This window comes from Cryptomeria japonica, chromosome 9 (genome assembly GCF_030272615.1).
Source record: "Cryptomeria japonica chromosome 9, Sugi_1.0, whole genome shotgun sequence".
Classification (NCBI taxonomy): domain Eukaryota; kingdom Viridiplantae; phylum Streptophyta; class Pinopsida; order Cupressales; family Cupressaceae; genus Cryptomeria; species Cryptomeria japonica.
Genome location: NC_081413.1, coordinates 357,913,318 through 357,933,584, shown reverse-complemented (window position 1 = coordinate 357,933,584; position 20,267 = coordinate 357,913,318).

Here is a 20,267-nt window from a genome sequence, read left to right as displayed (position 1 = left end):
GTCTCATACTGCTAATGGGCTGTGATGTCTAATATTGCTTTTTATATTGGCTATGCTTTTAGAAGTCTGTGTATTTTAGTCTTCAAGGGTTGATCTAAAAGCTTTATCACTGTTCTAATTCCTAATGATGGTTGTATCTTGGACATTGATCTTTGGCACTTAGCTTAGATGGCTCAATGGCTGCTATGTTTACATTCACTACTCTTTGTGATCTTCATAACTATTTGTGACTGTTATTCTTTTCATGGTATAAATTGTCCCTTTGTTGGTTGTGACTTCCTCAGCTATTGATGATGACTCTGAATGTTTTCTTTACCACTATGCTTTATATTCATGACATTGTTACTGGTCTCAGAATGATCTGTGAAGGTTATCCTTATGATGTACACTCTCCCACTATGTGCTTCCTTGTGAATGCGCTCATCAGTGTGATGGATGACTATGTTAAACTCATCATGCTTTGTGCTTATATACCTTTATAAAAGGCTTCTTATAATAGTCACCATGTTTATGACAGTTGCCATGTTTTGTAATGTATTTTCTTATGTCATGAATTGTTCAATCATGCAACTATAGATGTCACTTCTCATTATTCTAAGAAACTAATGTTGGAAAACAAATAAAAGAAAAGCCCTCCTGCTTTAGGGCATGTATATAGCCCTAAGGTGATTACTTATTAGGTCATGCGACCTAGGCAATGTAAACACCCCTAAAATAAAGGGGAGAAAGCTTTTTAAGCTTTCCTTTTTCTTTTGATTAAATTACAAGAAGGGAATTATATATTTATTAATTAATATAATTTTATTAAGATTTATCTTATCCAAGAAATCTTAATAAAATTATATTAAGTTAATAAAATTGAAAAGAAATAAATATTTTTTGTCAATAATTATTAAAATAATTTATTTTAATAAAAGATAAACTATTTAAAAGGGAAAAGATAAAACGTGTTGAGTGCACACAGATTCGCAAAGGGGAGGGTTCTTTTTCTTTTCAGAGACTATATTTAGCAGGACATAGCTCTTCATGCAAAATCAAGAAAAAGGGGGAATTTTTTTAATCTTTTGGCTATATTTAGCATCAATGTAACATGCAAATTTCAGAAGTGGGAATGCTTTTTCAGTGGCTATATTTGGTGACTCATGCATCAATTGGAGTCACACTTGCATGCCTTTTTAGTTGGGGAGCTATTTTTACCAGCATGGACATATTTTGACATATTTTTGCATGTGCTTTGCATGCTATTTTGAGCAAATTCGCCCAAGGGTTTCTTCATGCAGATTTTTGGAGATTCTCTTCTATATATTCTCCTCTTCTCTTCATTATTAGAAGAGTTATTTTTATTTCCTCTACATAATTGTGGACTATTTTCAGACCCTTTCATGCTCAAGGACAGGATGGTAGCTCACTAACCGAGATCGTAACAACAAGTTCCCATATTTTCAATAAAATAGCAGCGTTTTCCTTCTCAATACTTCTTGTGTTGTGTTATGAATGAGTGATTTGATGATTTATTGTGATTTACCTTCTGATCCTTTAATTTGTGTCATTTAATCATAATTCAATGTGAGTAGTTACATGATAGGTGCATGTTGTAGATTGTGCAAGCTAATTTTTAATGGTTTGTAGTTGTGAGAACAATATGTTCTCCTTCAACCAAATTCTAAATTCAATCCTTTCTATGAAATATTGATACATTTTCATGTTTAGTAGAGTAGTGATTAATTAAAATTATTTGTTGAAGGTTTTTTATGAGTTAAGCAGTTGCAAGGTCTTAGAAGCAACATTTGGTGCATCACCCTATAGGATAGGTTTAACTTTAGCATTCCTTTTAGCTCTTTTCTCAGAAGAGGTTAACTGCAGGATATTCATTACACAGGAAGCCGACCTGATCTCCAGAGGTCTACTTTCACGATAGGCATACCCACAGGCCTTAAAGTATTTCCATGTTTCATAGGATTGTTGGGTTTTACACTTAGCACATTTGGCACAATCCTTTGTGACAACAATTACATGGATTTCCACATGTCATTCATTTAGTGTTCAAGTGTATGTGGCCATTGTTGGTAGGGCATGTGTAGGCGGAGTTAGTTTTGGTGAGCAACTTTGATTAATTACACAACTGCGCAATAATTTGGGTTGTCGGATAAACAGGAGGTGATCGCTCAATACCGTGGCTTACGAAGAGGATAGATTGAATATTTTTAATATTTTTAATTAATAAATTTTAATTTTATTTTTTGTCGGTAATAAGTTTTTCTTGAGTTGTATTTTGATCTTTGTGAGGGGATACATAGACTACATTTATGTATTGTAAATGTGAAATTTTAAATTAAATAATACAACATATGACAACATTAAATTGAAAAATGAAACTTCAACTAATGTTAATGAAAAATTAAATCTCACTTAAATTAATTAAATATATTCAAATTAATTTATAACTTTAATCATAATTTATTTAATAACATATAATTATAAATATAATTTAATCTTGGTAATTAAAATTATAACAATATCTCAATCTTTAACTATCTTTATCTTTATCTCTTTACCCCTTTGTATCTTCCACTATCTCTCTCTCCTTATTGCAAACATTAAAACCTACTAGTAATGGTGCTTGATAATTTTCCCAATTCAAATGTTTTGTTTCAATCATGTTTGGATCCATGAAATTGGATGCATAATTGAATTGAAGCTATCACATCTCTATTAAAACTTTTGTTAAATGACCTACCAATTTTCCTCATATATTACATAAAAGTATGAAAAAAATAAAGCATTTTTTTTTAAATTGACCTCTGCACTTATTCGGTGTACCTATTGCACACCAAGGTGCAATTGCTAGTTTTATTAATATATCAATACAAAAAAGTACATAGTTCTGAAAATCACCATCGCAAACATCTACCAAAAAACCCCTTCCAAAACATGCACAAAAAAATATCCCTAAATCGTTGCTAGTTTTATTAATATATCAATATAAAGAAGTACTTAGTTCTAAAAATCACCATCACAAACATCTACCAATAAATCCCTTCCAAAACATGCATAGAAAAATATCCCTGAATCGCCTAGTCACTACTGCATACTATAGCCATGCATCATGAAATAGTTTTAGGGGCAATTTATCAACCCAACAAAGATAAAAAATTACATACAAATTTTTTAACACTGAAATTGAAAAAATGTAAACACAGGCTAATGCAAACTAAGTTGAAAGTTCTCAACTAGAATTTCCATGTTCTTCATTGAACCTAGCAAGAATTCACACTACCTCCTCTGTGCGTGCCCTCGATCGTAATTCTCATCCCAATTCCACCCTGGCAATTTTATGCGCTGTACAAAGGGATTCTTCCACCCGCATTAGCCTTGCAGATTTTTTTGAAAGCCTCCCAGCCTCTCCATGTTGAAGCTATACATCTTTCTTTCATGTCATCCTCTGCCTGTGGCCAACAGACAAACAAAATAGGGTTCATATGTTCAATCGATCCTTGCGATATGTTTATGCCCACTCTCAAGACAACCCACTCAAAAATGGTGTCCAAATGACCCAAGTAATCCTCTACAATTAAATCATTCAACATATTTTTCATCTTAGCCATTGTATCTTCGAATTCAAGTCCCCAAGAAATGATTAAAGAGAATATTTCCATATTAGTCCTGTATCTGTGACTAATATGGACAATGTCTTCTCCTAGTATAAGCTTCACAGCCTCTATCAATATTTCATCCTTGTGAAGGAAGAGGCCTTGTTAGACACCTTCCCCACAAATGGAACAAGCTTCTTTTCTATTTTGAAAGTGAAGCAAGCCTCCATAATTATCTACTACAGTGCTGCCACCCTAATACCCCAATCTCTTCTCTCTACAAATCCTTACTATGATTGCAAGAATAAAGAATGAAAATGGAAATACAAGAAAAACACCACTCATTATTTCTATTAACGCATTAAGCACTTCACCTAAAATCAAAATCCAACATCGCTGCCAAAAGCCAAGATCATAAATGCACAACCATCAATACTCTATCCAAGTATGATTTCCTTTTGTGTCCACACAATTCAACATCGACAATAACTTCTCCTCTGTATTGTGCCAACTAGCTTGTCCCTCATTTGATGCATCCTCCATTCACCATTCTCAAAATTGCCATTTCCATAATGTCTCTGCCCACGTCATCCTCCAATAGATTGCGAAAATATTCTAATTGGAATTCTTGTACAACTTCAAATGTGCATTAACTCCACCACCACTATACACCAATTAAATTGGCCAACTCCCATAACTTCAAACTTGCATATATCTAGGAGTTGCCATAAAATCATTCTCTGCCACCACATCATCCATTGATAGTGACATACTACTAAAATCTTCAAGCTCATATTCTTGTGTCTCTCAAAAAATATAGCCCATTTGGACAACACATAAGATGCTTTGTTCCTAGTTCGTCGCATGGGAAACTTTAAACTTCAATGAATCAATCAATTTAATGACCGTTGGATGATCGTGGATCAACAACATAAGCTCAATTTTGGTCTGAAGTTGTGAAGGACAAAGGTTTCTTCAAAAAGTACGGAATACAAACATGTGTGTGCATTGTCTAATTAATTTTTATAAATTATATATTTAAATAGCTCTAAGTCTATATGTAATTAATTTTAATCAACTTAGTGACCATCTAATGATTGTAGATCAACATCATAAGATCAATTTTAATCTAAAGTTGTGAAGGAAAAAGGTTTCTTCAAAAAGTTTGCGGAATACAGACGCGTGTGTGCATTGTCTAATTAACTTTTATAAATTATATACTTAATTAACTTTAAAGTCTACACTTAATTAATTTTAATCAATTTAGTGAACGTTGAATGATCACAGATCAACGACATAAGCTCTATTTTGGCCCAAAGTTGTGGACACAAGTTTCTTAAAAAAGTTATCAAAATAGAGACACGTGTGAGCACTGTCGGGAATGAAAGGTTTTAATAAACAAATGTTTGAATATTTTTAATAAAAGAAAGAAAGAAAAATAAATAAATTTTAACCACGATTTTTCCTTTCGAGGAAGCTCTGATTCTCTTGAAATTAAGGGAGATTGAACTTTGGAGTAACCAATTATCCAGGGAGATTAAAAAATTAGAATCCAGATTCGGGGATGCAACAAAGTCTGTCTGCACCAGTCTGTTTCTTCCTCATTTCAAATTAAATTTTTTGGGTAAGTTCCTGAGAGAAATGCAAAACACCTACATCCCACGTTTTTAATTTTTTCAATCTTGCAGTTTAGATTATAGAATTAGGGGCGATGGGAAAAGCCAAAGAGATACAAAAAATAGACTATGCCCAATTCATTAAAACCCCATGTTTCTCTGATGAATTCGATGATATTTATGATCCTGTAATCCATGGTAGGCTAACCACTACTCTTATATTTTCATGTGAGAATAAGGACATAGGGGGAATGCCTAGTAAGGCATGAAAGATTATGTATAATAAAATATAGGCCAAGACATAAATAAAACTACAACATGGCATGTTGGATCGGGATGCATGATGCTACTTGAGGTTTTCCCTTCCCAAAAATTGTCATGGTCTGTGCCCAAAATTATGATGAAAATAGATGAGCAATTGGTAATAACAATATTCAAAAGGAATTTTTATCCATTACTGAGGAATAATTTAAAATTTTGTTGGACTCAAGGCTTGGAGCAGGAGATTTTGGACACTCAAACGTCCACATTGATCTAGAAAAGGTTGCCTGTGATTTTGAAGTAGTCGATGAAGAGGGGAGAAATAATTATCTCAAAGTGATAACAATGGATGGCAAACAACTGGATCAAAATCATAAGCCTCCTTATAAAGGAGATATTTTTGTGCCATGGGTTCAGGATACTATTGCCATGTTAACATTTTTCCTTGGATTGGAAAATAATATGGAAGTGGGTGCAAGCCTCCTTGAAATGGTATTTAATATTCATTGTGTTAATCAACCTATCAGATATAATTTTGTTGAGCTCTTTGTTCAATCCATGCATGAACAATTTATAGAGATTAAAAGAAGTTCGTCTAATAAATTTATGTTTACAACCTACCTATGCCATCTTCTTCTAGTGAAATATAGTGGAACGTTCGAGTCCAACAAGCTTCAGATTCAGGTGTATGAGGATGTTGAGGCGAGAACAGTGCATCCAATATATGAATGGGCCACTAAGATAAGGATGCATGACAACAGAGAGAACTACAACCATTTTGTAGATTTATTTTTGGCTCCAATGTATCATACAATTACAAACACTCTAATGCCTAGATTGCCCGAGTCTTGTAGAGATTGCATTCAATTGGGATGTGAAATACAATTGGCTGATTGGTACCTCATGGAAGAATATATTGTGTTAAGGTTTTATAGATCAGGAGTAGAACCCTAAAGCTTCCAATACATGTGACAGAGAGGGATTTTTCATTGGAATATGTACGATAGATGGAGAGTAAAAATAAGCTCTACTTTTATGGTCAACAAAAGAAGAGCATATTTCCTTCATTACTTTTTTCTTGTGGAGGGTACACATTTGATAGAAAAGCAATTAGTGTGGTATATGAAACATTTAAATTTTGTTAATTTTGATGTTGATAGTTACTGGCAGTTTGATCCATGTGACATCATTAAGGAAATGGTTGTGGCGAATAAGAACTCTGCAAGTAAAATCCAACATGTAAGTAAACCCTTGTTAGAGATGTTGAAAAACAAGGATTCTTGGGATGAGGTCATAAAAGTGATGGAGGAAATTGCTATTGAGAAAAGTATTTCTCTAGAAAAATTGTTAGCACAAATTATGACATTGCACCCACAAAGAACAACATAGAAAGAGATCGAAACTAGGAGGTCAAACAATTTTTTAAAAAGAGTTGATGTTTCATCTACTAGAATAAGCATCCCATCTTCTCTATCACAAGCTTGTATAGAGGAAAACTGGACACAAAAAAAATCAAAGATTTTTGGTCTACGAGGAAGAATCTAGGTGAACCAAAGACTATTGCAGATTTTGAAGATATCCCAGAGGATTATGAGTTTAACAAATTATGAAATATAGAGAATCCCTCTGAAGTATATGATAGTGATGATGATAGAGATCATCAAATTGATAATGATATACCCTCTGGTCAAACTCCAACAACTGTTGCAAAATTTGCAAAAAACATCTGATTTGAGTGAGGCCATGTTTGAAAAATATTCTTTAGGGGTAGAAATAATGGAAGAAATAGGTTATCAAGGGGGTGGTCTGGTGTCCAAAGGATAAGGCCCTTGGATGCCACTAGAGGTAGAGTTACCAAGAAAAGGTGACTATCGTGGAGGAATTGGATTTGAATCAATAGGGAAAGGTGATAATTATAAACTTGATCCTCATTTTGTTATAGCTTCACATCCCAACACTCAGATTCAATCACAACCAGAACATGGTGGAGAATCAAGTGCTACTGCCACTAGTTGGGATGGTATGGGTACTAGTTCTAGTTGTGGTCAACAAGTGCAAGGACAAAAAAACACTCAAAAGAGGCCAACATTAGAAGATACTATACATAATTCTAGTGATCAAGGCATGCTAAAGAAGCAAAAGCTTATGACAACAATGATGAGTATCAGTTTAACTCCAGCTGCATCAAGTTCCACCATGAAGGTATTGTTTCCATCTCTAGATCAAGCCCCTGACCCTCAAACGAGTCTGATAACCCCAACTGTAAGTTAGAGTAGGATAGGATTAGGAATGGGTTTTGCATCTTTTGCTACATCTCCACCTCACAATGAAATAGTTAGAGCCACAGTCATAGGTGGAGGTGCCTACATTAGTGCAAGTGCTATTTCACTATTCAAACATTCAATTGCGTCAGCAACCCAATATTTTAATCATAATAATTTCATTGATCAATTTAGAGAGAGAGAAGAGAAAATAAAGAAAAAAGGAAGAAAATTATGAAGGTTGCAAGTACTACAACTGTAGAGGAAGAACTTGCAATGAACAGGGTATTTCCCACATATGACCCAAATAAAGAAATGATGGAGTTCATGGTTGTAATGCCCCCAATTCTAGATCAATATACATTAGAGAATTAGATTGATCCCTCCCAATTTCACTTTAGCACTATCCAAATGGATTTCTCAGGAGTAAAGAATGTGGACAAAATTAATGTGTCAAGGAAGTCCAAGAAATTGGTGTACACATCATTGCTCAAGCAAGAGAGAGAGAGAGAGAGAGAGAGAGAGAGAGAGAGGTTGGAGAGACAAATACAAAAGTTACAGAGAGACCTAGAAAATGAGAAAGCAAAGAGGAAAGATGCAGATAGCAGTTGCAATGAATTATGCAAAAGGATAAAAAACTCTACATCTACAAGTGCAGAGAATGAACAATCAGAGGTGGAACTGAATGAATTGAAGAAAAGCTTAGTTGAAAGCATAAAAAAATTGAAAGTGAAAGAGCCTCTTTAGTATAATTATACAAAAATATGGAGAACGTCACTACCTCAACAAAAAAATTACAAGACCAATTGAATAGAGAGAAGGAAAGAGAAAATTAGTGGGAAGAAAAATTAAAGGAAGAAAGAATAAACAATAAAAGACTGACACAAGAGCTGCAAAAGGCATATAATTATATTAACTCTCAGAGAAAAATTGAGTGGACTTGGAAATAAACAATGAGGTTTATAAAACAAAATATTTGGGAGAAAATAATGTAGAAGGCTGACCAATTGTGTCAGTTGTTTGAATTGATTGGAAATATCAGTATACATTATGTGAAGCTGACTGAATACATTGCTCAGAACATAAAAGTTGAATTCATGAGAGAAAATTGCAAGTCAAATTTTGCAAACAGTCTACAAATCCAATGACAAATATTTGGCATCCAAGGGAGTTCACGGCTGAATTTATGCCTCAGTAAAGGCTTCATCTGTCATTTAAAAATGTAAGAAACTACGAGAATCACCAGAATGTTTGGATAAGGATACAAAAACTATGAAGAAACTACATGGAAAGGTGTAGAGATTAAGATAACTTGGTTTGCTGATGAGTTTTGATACAACACAACAATACATTGGAGATGCTTCTTTCAAAAATAAGATGGAGGAGAAAATGAAGCATGATTTGGACCTATTTCCTAAGGACATAAATGAGGATAACTTTCTATCCATGACCAAACCATTGATAACCTTGAATGCAACTTTGGATGAAACATTGATGTTAACTTCCACTTCCAATTATGAATTGCTGATAAATTTGCAAGTCACTATATGTTAGAACAATTTGGAGTTCCATAAGATGGAGAGTGGAGCATGATGTGAGAGTTGAGAAATACAACACCATAGGAGCCCAAATGATCTCTGCAAGCTGAATAAACCTGTTACAAGGAGAAGCAAGGATGAAATAGAGAAAAACCAAAATACATAGGAAATGCTCAAAAAGATGAGAGCTCTATATTCACAAAAATGTGTAATAGAATAATAATACAAAAGAAAAGATTCAAACTCTAATAGGTCAAGAAACCCTAAAAGGGAAAACCCTAGGCTTGCACATAATAATTAATAAAAGAATTAATTATTATGCACCTAATGTTAGCTTAAGTGTAAAAGAGATAAAGGGGAAATTCATTAATTAAATAAATGTCATTTAATTAATCAAGTAAAGACCCGATTACTCTAACACCCCCCCTTAAGCTAGACTTAGGGAGAAGCTAAAACCTAGAACAACTATTGAAATCAAGAAAGATGGGTCCTGACAACAAGGCCTGATCAGGTAGCCAAATACAATGATATCTCTATGAAACGAAGAAAACCTAGTGGGAAAAAACTCCTCTCCAAAAAGAGATAAAAGAACATGCTAAAAGAAATATGAAGGAAGGAAGGCCTCATAAAGACCCCCCAAGGACAACTTCCTTCACCCCAAGCATAGAACGCAACTGAAGATAGGATAGTGATGCAAAAGGTTTTGTGAAGATGTCTGCAACTTGCTCGGCAGTGGAAATGTACTCCAAAATGAGAGAAGCATCCCGAATCAATTGGCGAATGAAATGCATGTGAAGCTCAATGTGCTTCGTCTATTGATGCTCTACCAGGTTGCAAGAAATATGAATACCACTTTGATTGTCACACCAAAGAATAGTGGGACTATCAGGAGGAACACCAAACTTAGTCATTAGCTGTCGAAGCCATAAGATCTCCTGATTGGTAAGCACAATAACTCAGTACTCAGCCTCTATAGATGATAATGCATGAGTAGTCTGCTTCTTGCAAGACCATGTGATAGGACCAGAGCCAAGATACAAAACAAATCCAGAATAATCATTGAGATCACCAGCCCAATCTGACTCAGTGTAGCCAACAATGTGAGGTTCCCCTAATGTGTAGTGAATGCCATGAGAAATAGAGCCCTGAATGTACCACAAAATACATTTGGTAGCTTGCCAATGACTCTCATGAGGATAATAGGAGAATTGAGAGACAAGGCCAACGACAAAGGAAATATCAGGATGAGTGTGTGTCAGGTACAACAAACTGCCAACCAACTACTTTGTAAAGTGTAGAATCTACTGAAGGAGTGAGGCACGTAGGAATCAAAACAACCCCTGACTGAAAAGGAGTGGGGGCAGGCTTGCAATCAAGCATGCCAAAGAAATGAAGAATTCCAAGAGCATACTTATGTTGGTAAATGTAGATCCCATTAGAAGGTTGAATCACTTGAAGATGAAGAAAATAGTGCAGAAGACTGAGATCTATCATCTCAAACTAGTCCATCAAGGATCGTTGAATATGTTGAATCATAGAGGATGAGCTACCTGTGATGAGGAGATCATCAACATATAGCACAAGAATCAAGATCTCACCCTCAAAAAGTTGAATGTACACTGTGTGATTGGAATGATAGCGAGTGAAACTAGTGGAGATCAAGAAGGAGTTCATCTTCTCATACCAAGCCCAAGGGGCCTGTTTGAGACCATACAATAAACATCAAAGCTTGCAAACCAAAGAACTGTCCTACACAAATCCCTGTGGCTGCTCCATATAGATTTCCTCCTTTAGGTCTCCATGCAAGAAGGCACTCTTCACATCCATCTGAAAAATGGGCCATCCCCTAGAAGCTGTAAGAGATAGTACAAAGTGAATAGAGTTCATCTTGGCGACAGGGGCAAATGCCTCAGAGTAATCAATGCCCTCAACCTGCGAGAAACCCTTCGCAACAAGACATACTTTGTACTTATCAATCGAACCATCAACAACATAATTAGCGCGATACAACCAGTGGTACCGAACATCTTTCTGCCCTTAGGAAGAGGACATAGATCCCAAGTATTATTCCTCATCAAAGAAGAATACTCCTCCTCCATAGAAAAATCCCACTCAAGGTGTCTTGTAGCCTCTAAAAACTTCTGAGGATCATCTGAAATGGAATGACTCAAAAGAATAGAACCCACAGTATGAGAACGGGAGTGATGAGTATCTAAAGGATCACTGGCCATAGATCCTGCTGCCTCAACAGTAAAGTGAGCCCACTTGGGCATCTGAGGTGGAGTAGATGGAGGTGGGGATGGTGGATCATCAACAACATCATCATAATCATCCTCAAAATTATCCTGAAGAGATGCAGTGGGAGGAGTAGGTAGAGGGGTAGACACTAGAGATAGGGTATCTACTGTGGGAAGGCGCTCATCAATCTGAACATCCCGTCGAAATAGGACCTCTTTGGAATCAGGATCAAACAACCTGTATGCCTTAACATCCTCACAATAGCCAACAAAAATGAGGGGTTGAATATTTCGCTCCATTGCTTTCATTTGAGCATCAGGAACAAATGCCCATGCCTCATTGCCAAATACTCGGAAAAAAGAAACATCAAGCTTGTCATGAGACCAAGCCTCCTCAAGAGTCATATGTCAAATCGCCTTGTGAGGCATTCGATTTTGAATGTAGTTGGCACAATTGACTGCCTCAGCCCAAAAAAATGAATCCAAGGACCTGGACTGAATCATACAATTTTCCATCTCCCATAAAGTTATGTTCTTTCACTCAGTGACACCATTCTGCTGAGGGGTGTAGGGAACAATAAACTAATGCTGCAAACCATGCTTAGTGCAAAAATCTCTGAAAACTTGATTCACATACTCCCCCCCATTATCTGTACATATCCACTGAATAGAACAACCAGACTTCTTCTCTACAAATATCTTGAAGATTCAAAATGAATCAAAGACATCAGACTTGTACTTACGAAAGTACACCCATGTGCGTCTGAAGAAGTCATCAATAAAAGTGAGTACATACTTGGCTCCAAAAAAAGGAGTAGGGAATGACATGAGGTCACTGGAATCAACTCCAAAGGTGCCAAAGGATGAGGGGCTCATCCCTTAAGAAAGGGATCCTAGTGATGCTTGCCAAGCACACAACCATGACAAACACCGTCAGTGCAGGGAATCTGTGGGAGCCCAAGAACAAGTGCCTATGTACTCATTTACTGAAGATATATGTAATTGACATGGCCCAAGTGCTCATGCCAAAGATTACTCACTAAATACGCATGTGCTATAAGAGAAGAACCTGCACTCGCAGAGGGCTCAAAACCATCAAATCAGTAAAAACGAGATGCAGTATCAACACTCCCAGTAGCCACAACCATATCAGAGTCATGGAGGTCCCAAATATCCCAAATAACCACATCATGTGGTGAGAACTCAACTATCTTACCAGAGCCAGAGTGGAAAATCTGATAAATGGATAGGAGGTTCGTCGAGATGTTAGGAAAAACTAGAACATCCTACAGAGTACCCCCATCCAAAGAGACAAAACCTGAACCCAAGACTGAAAGTTGAACTGAGTCACCCACTGCAATCTATGAAGTATCATAAGAGGAAAGAGAAGTAACCAACTGCTAAGTGTGAGTCATATGGTGAGAAGCACCAGAATCTAAATTCCAAGTGGACCCATAGGTCGAAGCTTGAGCAGTGAGAGCATGACCTTTCCCTATGGAAGGAGAAGACACCCGAGGTGAGGAGATGTGATGTTGTTGCATGGCTTCCTCTAAAACCTCTAATCATTTCCAACACCTGGAAAATAGATTTCCTTCCTTTCCACAAAAATTGGAAGTATCGCCTGATTTCTTCTTAGTCTTGGAGGAGGACTCACCAGACTATGAAGATTTCCCATGTTTCGGAGGAAATGGTGGTTTGGAATCAGACTTAGGAGGTGGCTTGGAGGAATGCTCACTGCCTGTAGAATTCTTTTTTGGCTTTGGTTTCTGCTTTTGCTTCTTCTTAGAGGACTGAGCTACCAATTATTTGTTCTTGGACCCTGAGAGAATGTCTAGCTAAGAAAGGTGAGACTACTCACGAGACAAACGCTCACATACTGATGAGAAGGAAGTAGTGCATAAGCAAAAAAACTTCAAACTGAAATATCATGTACCTGATGAAAAATATTAGAAACAAGAACACATATCTGAATAAAGAATGATGAGATCTTTCCAATGCCTATTCGGTTTTGAAAAATGGAATCTGTTTGCCCATTCTACAACCCCAAAAGTGCAGAAAAGAGACCCCACTTTGACTGAAAAAAAGTACAATCAAACAGAAAAATTGGAAAAAAATCCAATACCACAAGGTCCGGCTCGGAACTAGCTTTTCGATGCCTATTTGTTTTCAAAATAATGACTCCATATGCTCAAGATATGATGAAAAAACCAACCCCCTCTTCAAAGGCAAGAGAGAGGGGCAATGGTGGTTGACTGGTGGTAGGGTCGGGCGGAGGTGGTGCTCCAGCGGCGCTCTAGTGGTGGAGCGGCGGAGCGGTGAAGCTAGGCGGCGGTGGCGGGCGGGTGGCTGGCGATGGGGAATGGGGGCCAGAGACCGACAGGGCCTGCTCTGACAGGTCCGGTGGGGCCTTCTCTGACAGGTCCGGCAGCCAGACTGTCGGGCCAGCAGGGGAACCAAAACCCCAAAAAAGTTTTTTATTTTTTTGAAAAAAAATCTTTGCCTAGTTGATTTTTTTATTTTTTACAAAAAATCAAATTTCGGCCTACATGTCGTAAAAAAGAAAACTTTTTTTATTTTTTTCTCGAACTACGTGCCAAGTCTGTATGCCCTGGTACAGAAGAAAAATATACCCCCAGAGGCTCAAGTGTCGAAATTGGTCAAGTTTTATATGACCACAGGGTTTTTTGGGCCTTCTGAGCGCGATGGTGAGGTCCGTTTAGGCCCAAAGTGCTCAAAAAAAAGGCCTATCCCTAGGTGCACAAAAAAACTTCTGAAAAAACCCAAATATGCTTCCAATGCAAAAAACTCAAAACAAGAACAGGTAGCTACAGATCTGAAGCTCTGATACCATGTGAGAGTTGAGAAATACAACACCACAACAACCCAAATGATCTTTGCAAGCTGAATAAACCTATTACAAGGAGAAGCAAGGAAGCAACAAAGAAAAACCAAAATACATAGGAAATGCTCAAAAAGATGAGAGCTCTGTATTCACAAAAATGTGTAATAGAATAATAATACAAAATAACAAATTCAACCTCTAATAGGTCAAGAAACCCTAAAAGGGAAAACCCTAGGCTTGCACATAATAATTAATAAAATAATTAATTATTATGCACCTAATGTTAGTTTAAGTGTAAAAGAGATAAAGGGGAACTTAATTAATTAAACAAATATCATTTAATTAATCAAGTAATGACCCGATTACTCTAACACATGCTCTAGAATCTCATACAATGATTTCACAATATGTATTGTATAATTTGTATTTCCAAATACATTCAGGCTTTCTAATTTACGTTGTTTGTAATTCCAAAAATATTGTAATATGTGAGGGTTTGTAATTCCAAGAATATTATAATATTGTAATTGTAATTGAAAATAATAAATATGTATTGTAATTCCAAAAGCTTATACAATGATTTCATAATATGTAATGTACAATTTATATTCCTAAATACATTCAGACTTTCTGATTCTTTGTTTGTAATTCCAAGAATATTGTAGTTTGTTGTGGCTTGAATTAACTCTGTTTTATCTTTGTTTTATGATTCTATGAATGTTTTTTTGTGGCTTGAATTAAATTTGTTTTATCTCTATTTTAATTCTTGAAAGGTCCTTAGATCTAAATCAGAGTGGAAGGTAGACCTTAGTGTTGGGACATTTTTAAAAAAAAATTTCATATGGTTTAGGGTTTATCTTTTATGTTTTAAAATGTTTAAGCCTAAAACCCTAAACCCTAGGTCCTAGCCACGTTGCATTCTCTTTTTGATCTATTTCAGTGGTGACCCCCGATAGCCAATTTTTAGTGTCTTAAGTTATCCATTGAGGCCCATTATGTTGTCGTATGACTGACCCTTTGTTTTAGCCATCTGGTTCGCCCTGCTTTATTTTTTTGTTTAACTATCCTTCATCTTTGATCAAATCCACGACCAATGTTTGTGCGTATTTGTGCAATTAGATTAATGGGATGGCAAATGTTAACTACACAACCTCACTTCTTACATGGTAGATGAGACCCGCTCAAGCTAGCTATGCATATATGTGGCCATTAACATGGTGGAAAGGTGAGCCCGACATGGTCACGTCCTTTACAGTTTACCAAGTGAATAGTTTGGAAAATATCAACAGTCATAAGTGATTGCGTGACTACACAACTAATCAAAGATGCATCCAAAGTCTAATTCCACAATGTCATTGTAGATGTGGCATGTGGGACATGGGAAAGATGATGGTAAATGTCTTGACCAATAAGATAGGAGCATACAGATGACTAAGCAACACCCCCATTTTTTAAGTGTGATAAAGAGAGACACTTTCATAGGAGATCTACGACTGAGATCATCACACGATTTGAAAAAGGTGTAGGCCAAGATAAGTTTACAATGCCGAGCTGGTAACGGTGAAATAAAAAAATATTAAATCTACTACGTTCTCGCTTCCAATGTTGACTAACCATCGCACCTGCATACGTGCCCGCATTTAATGAATCCATTTTGCTCATTATGATCTAAATTTCTCTACTATATTAACACCAATCTCCCGCTAATTCATATTTTTTTATTGAATAATGCTTTTTGAGATTTGAACTTAAGACCTCCCATGTAGGAGGCTTGTAGCTAATTTGTATTTATAGTGCTCTGCATATGAAATTTTTTTTTGTGTTTTTTGCTATCATAATTGGGGACCAAGTTTCTAAGAAGTGATTGTTGTCTACACTTTCATTACACTCCTGATATCTTTTGACCTTCTCTGCATTATCCAGATTGTCAATGCTCATTATTGTTTGAATACCATATGATTTAATTAGAGCCAAATTATATAAGTTTCTCATTTTTGTTAGTTTGTAGAACCCTAACCCTAGGAATGATAGAGTCTTCTGATTTGGGGAAGAGAAAGTTCTCTAAAGAAATAATTGCACAACTCCCTGAATCATCGGAGACACAAAAGAGATCCAAACCTGGGTCCTAACCATATGAATTCATCATTGATCACTCTACTAGAATCAGGGATGCGTTGATTCCACCATTAGGTTTCAGTCTCTGGAGGAGAGGATACAACAAGAAGAAGGAGAGAATTCCAATGTCCAACATATGGAATTGCAATCTAGAAAACTTGTGGTGCCAAATGTCTATGTGAATATTGAATTGATTGTTGTAATTGCTACAAATTACAAGCTTGTTCCTAGAGAGATGGTGTCCAGTGAAGGTGGCAGGTTAACAGAGACCACCATAAATGTTATCAACTAAGTTTTCATTCTCAACCCTAAAATAGATTGTCTTATTGATCCCCAAGAGCTAGATACAGAGTATAAGAAAAATGAGCTCTTGTATAGAACAAGACTGGCAACATTAAGGCCTCTAGACATAAAGGGAGATGATAGAAAGTTGACATCAAAGTAGACCGCCCCTTATAGTAGAGATCTATTTATCAATTACTTTTTGGATACTTTATATGCTTTATGTCAAGTTTGTGCTACAGATGCAAAGAACCTGATTCTAAACAAGATGCTGGTGATTTGTATGGATATCCAAAGTAGGGATATCAATAAGCCATTCGACTATGCTTTTGTGGTAGCTCAAGGTTTGCATAATGCCTTGTGTGATTTCAAAATGGGAAAACCAAAAATTTTCAAGTATTACTCTTGCTTGATGCATATACTTTTATTCAAAGGTCTTAAGGTATGGCATCCCAATTTGCAGATTGTAACCACAGCTAAAGGAGAGATGCTTCTTGTTCAAGAGTGGACCTATATCTAGGACTCACATATGAATGACTCAAACTATTTGGTTTCTGAAATTTTTTTTGTGAGAAAGCTTTTGAGTATTTAATAGAAGGAAGTTAGGTGGGGTCCAAGCCCAAAGGCTAAGGAATTTATTAGACCCAACGCCCTTAAGCCTGAGTTAGGTATCACCCACAATTCAAGATCTTGGTTTTACTTTAAGGACCACACAATCATAAGGGTTTTTGGTAGTCCTATTACTCCTAGGATTTTTCCTATTATTGTTCAGGATAGGGTGGCATTTTTAGAAATCATGCATCAATTAAATGAGGCTAATAAGTCTTTGATGGGAGGGTCACACAAGAAAGGATCAATAATGCCATCAAAAGTTGTGATTGGGATGTATCACTTTTTAAATAGGAAAGCATATGATATATTGGATTTTATGCTGAACAAGTATAGACTTCCCTGAGCTAGATATAGGTTTTATGACTTTGAATGGTTTGTCAAAAAGCTTGGGAAGGCTAAAACACTAGAGCATCAATGGGATGAGGAGGATGATGAAGACATCATAAGGAATGCAGAAAAATATGAGGAAGTATTGAAAAGACAGGAAAGGTGGTATAATATCCAATACGAGGAAAATAGAAGAAAGGAGGGCAATCCTTACTCTCTAGCATGGGAGATGCAACTAATCCCAGAAGAAAGGATTAGAGAAATTTTTGCTACATATATAGATGTTGATAGAATGACCTTGCCTCATGAGAGACCCTGCTTGGATGTTATACCCCCAATGCAGGTAGTAGAGGAGGAAAGGCCAGAATCTCCCCAGTCAATTGGCTCTCCCATTGGCCCTGCTTCCCCTTCCCTGAGCCCTTAAGAACCTCCATCCACATAGACTCTTGATTCAGAATCATCACACCCTTTGGACCCCTCACAAAGATTGATTGCATAAGCTACCATGAAGAGGCCCATGAGTGCACCATCTTTGAGTGGTTCTATTTTTCAAGTCCTAGAGAGCCCTAGGGTTGTCACTCCCTTGCATATATTGTCTCTGGGAAGAATAAATCCCTTTCCATTCATATCAAGGTTTTGAATTCCAAGGGGATGAGCCCTTACCTCCTCACAGATTTGATACAAGGACAAGGGTTACCATTCAAAATCCTCCTAAGGAGTGGGCCCTTGATGCTTTTAAACTTGGGGAAGATCTCAGTGAATATGTGAGATTGAATGCTTGTGAATAATTCATGAGCGATGATGATTTCATAAATACCAAGGAATTCAAGTATTTTGTTATCATAAATTTGACATATGAAATGGAAAAGAGAAGAGGTATTAACATTGATAATTTGGGGAATGAAGAAAGATTAAGAATGAAAGATGAGGTCCTAAGAGCGACAAAGGAAAAATTTGTTGCTATGACCCCAAAGATAGGAAGGAAGATTGTAAAGAAGAGTGGGGTACTCCTTTTGGAAGGATGGGACATCTCTTTTGCTATTATTTTTGATGAATTAAGAAGGAGACATGAAATAGATCTAGAATCAATGGATCTAGTGCAAAGAGAGGAATTAATTTCAAGAGCACTATTTGATGATCATCTTGATCAACTAGTTATTTGGTGTCCTCGTAGAGTCACAAAAAGGCCTAGTATGAGCTATGAAGTTGATCAATTATTTGGGGGTCTTCTAGTCAAAAGAGTGGGTGACACTTCCATTACAGAGGCAACAAGCCTCAATCTAAATGTGGAAAATTTTACTCATAAGGTGGATTTGAAGACAAACAAAGAGGTCACAATTTTGAGAGAGAAGGTGACTGCTCTGGAAGAACATTTGAGAGGAGGACCAACATACACACCTCTGGGAAAGATTGAGAATACATCTGATGAAGATATGGGATTAAGGAATGATCTGGCTCAAGCTACATTGGAGATAGTTAGTTTAAGAAATGAAAGGGATGCGCTAATGATAGATGCTTTGCAGATGGAGAGAAGAATAAATATAGACATGGAAAAATCACTGTTGGAATCAAAGATCAATGAAATATTGGACCATGTTGATGTAGCATGGGATGAGCACAGGGAGTTGCTAATATTTTCTCAAGAACATTTGAGATTGCAATGTTTCATGGCCTTCTCATTATCTCGTGTGAGCAAGACAATTGCAGTGTTGGATATTTCATTGATTAAGCCTCTCCCAACTTTCTTACATGACATGATCGAAAGATTTAAAACTAGGTTTGAGATGTTAAACCAACTCTTTATTATTCATAGGATGTATAAATAGAAAATTAGTGGTGAACTCAAAGGATTTTAGTGTTTAGTCACCAATCTCATGCCTACTTTGTTTGACAAAGAAAGAAGTAGAATAGAAGGAGAAAAGGTCATAAAGATCCAAAGCAGATTGGAAGGCTGATATCAAAACAATTCAGGATCACATGTTTCCAGATATAAAGTTAGATGATACACAGTTCATTAAGAAGTTAGAATCCTACATGGATGCACTCTCAAGGTTCAACAGTGGTATGACCATAATAGAGGTGATCAGGCCAAAAATTAAAGATGACAACTATTAGGAGCATTTGAAGGCTCTTCATGACCTCAAACAATATGAATCTTAAGACTCCTAATCCTTTATTCTCTCTTTTCTATGTTTCTTCTAGTTTTGATTTGATCACTTCTGATCCTTTTTCCTCTTTTTTACTTAATTTTCAAATTTTGATATTGTTAAAGGCCCGAAGCTTGTTGCATCCTCAATTTTTCTATAAGAGGATAATCAAGGCCTTGTTTTTCCTCCTTCTTCGACTTCTACATATACTACAAAAGCCCAATAGAAGAAGATATACTAATTCACCAAGGTTAAATAATATACAAAAAGATCACGGTTGTTATCCAGAATCTTATATGAATCAATGAAATTGAGGATTTTTTGGTTGAGATTCATATGCCTACAATATGTTGTTGAGTTTGAATCGGTTTCAACTTCTTCTAAAGTAAAAGATTAAAATTTCTTACTCTATTCAAAGGGATTCTATGCAGAGAACAAG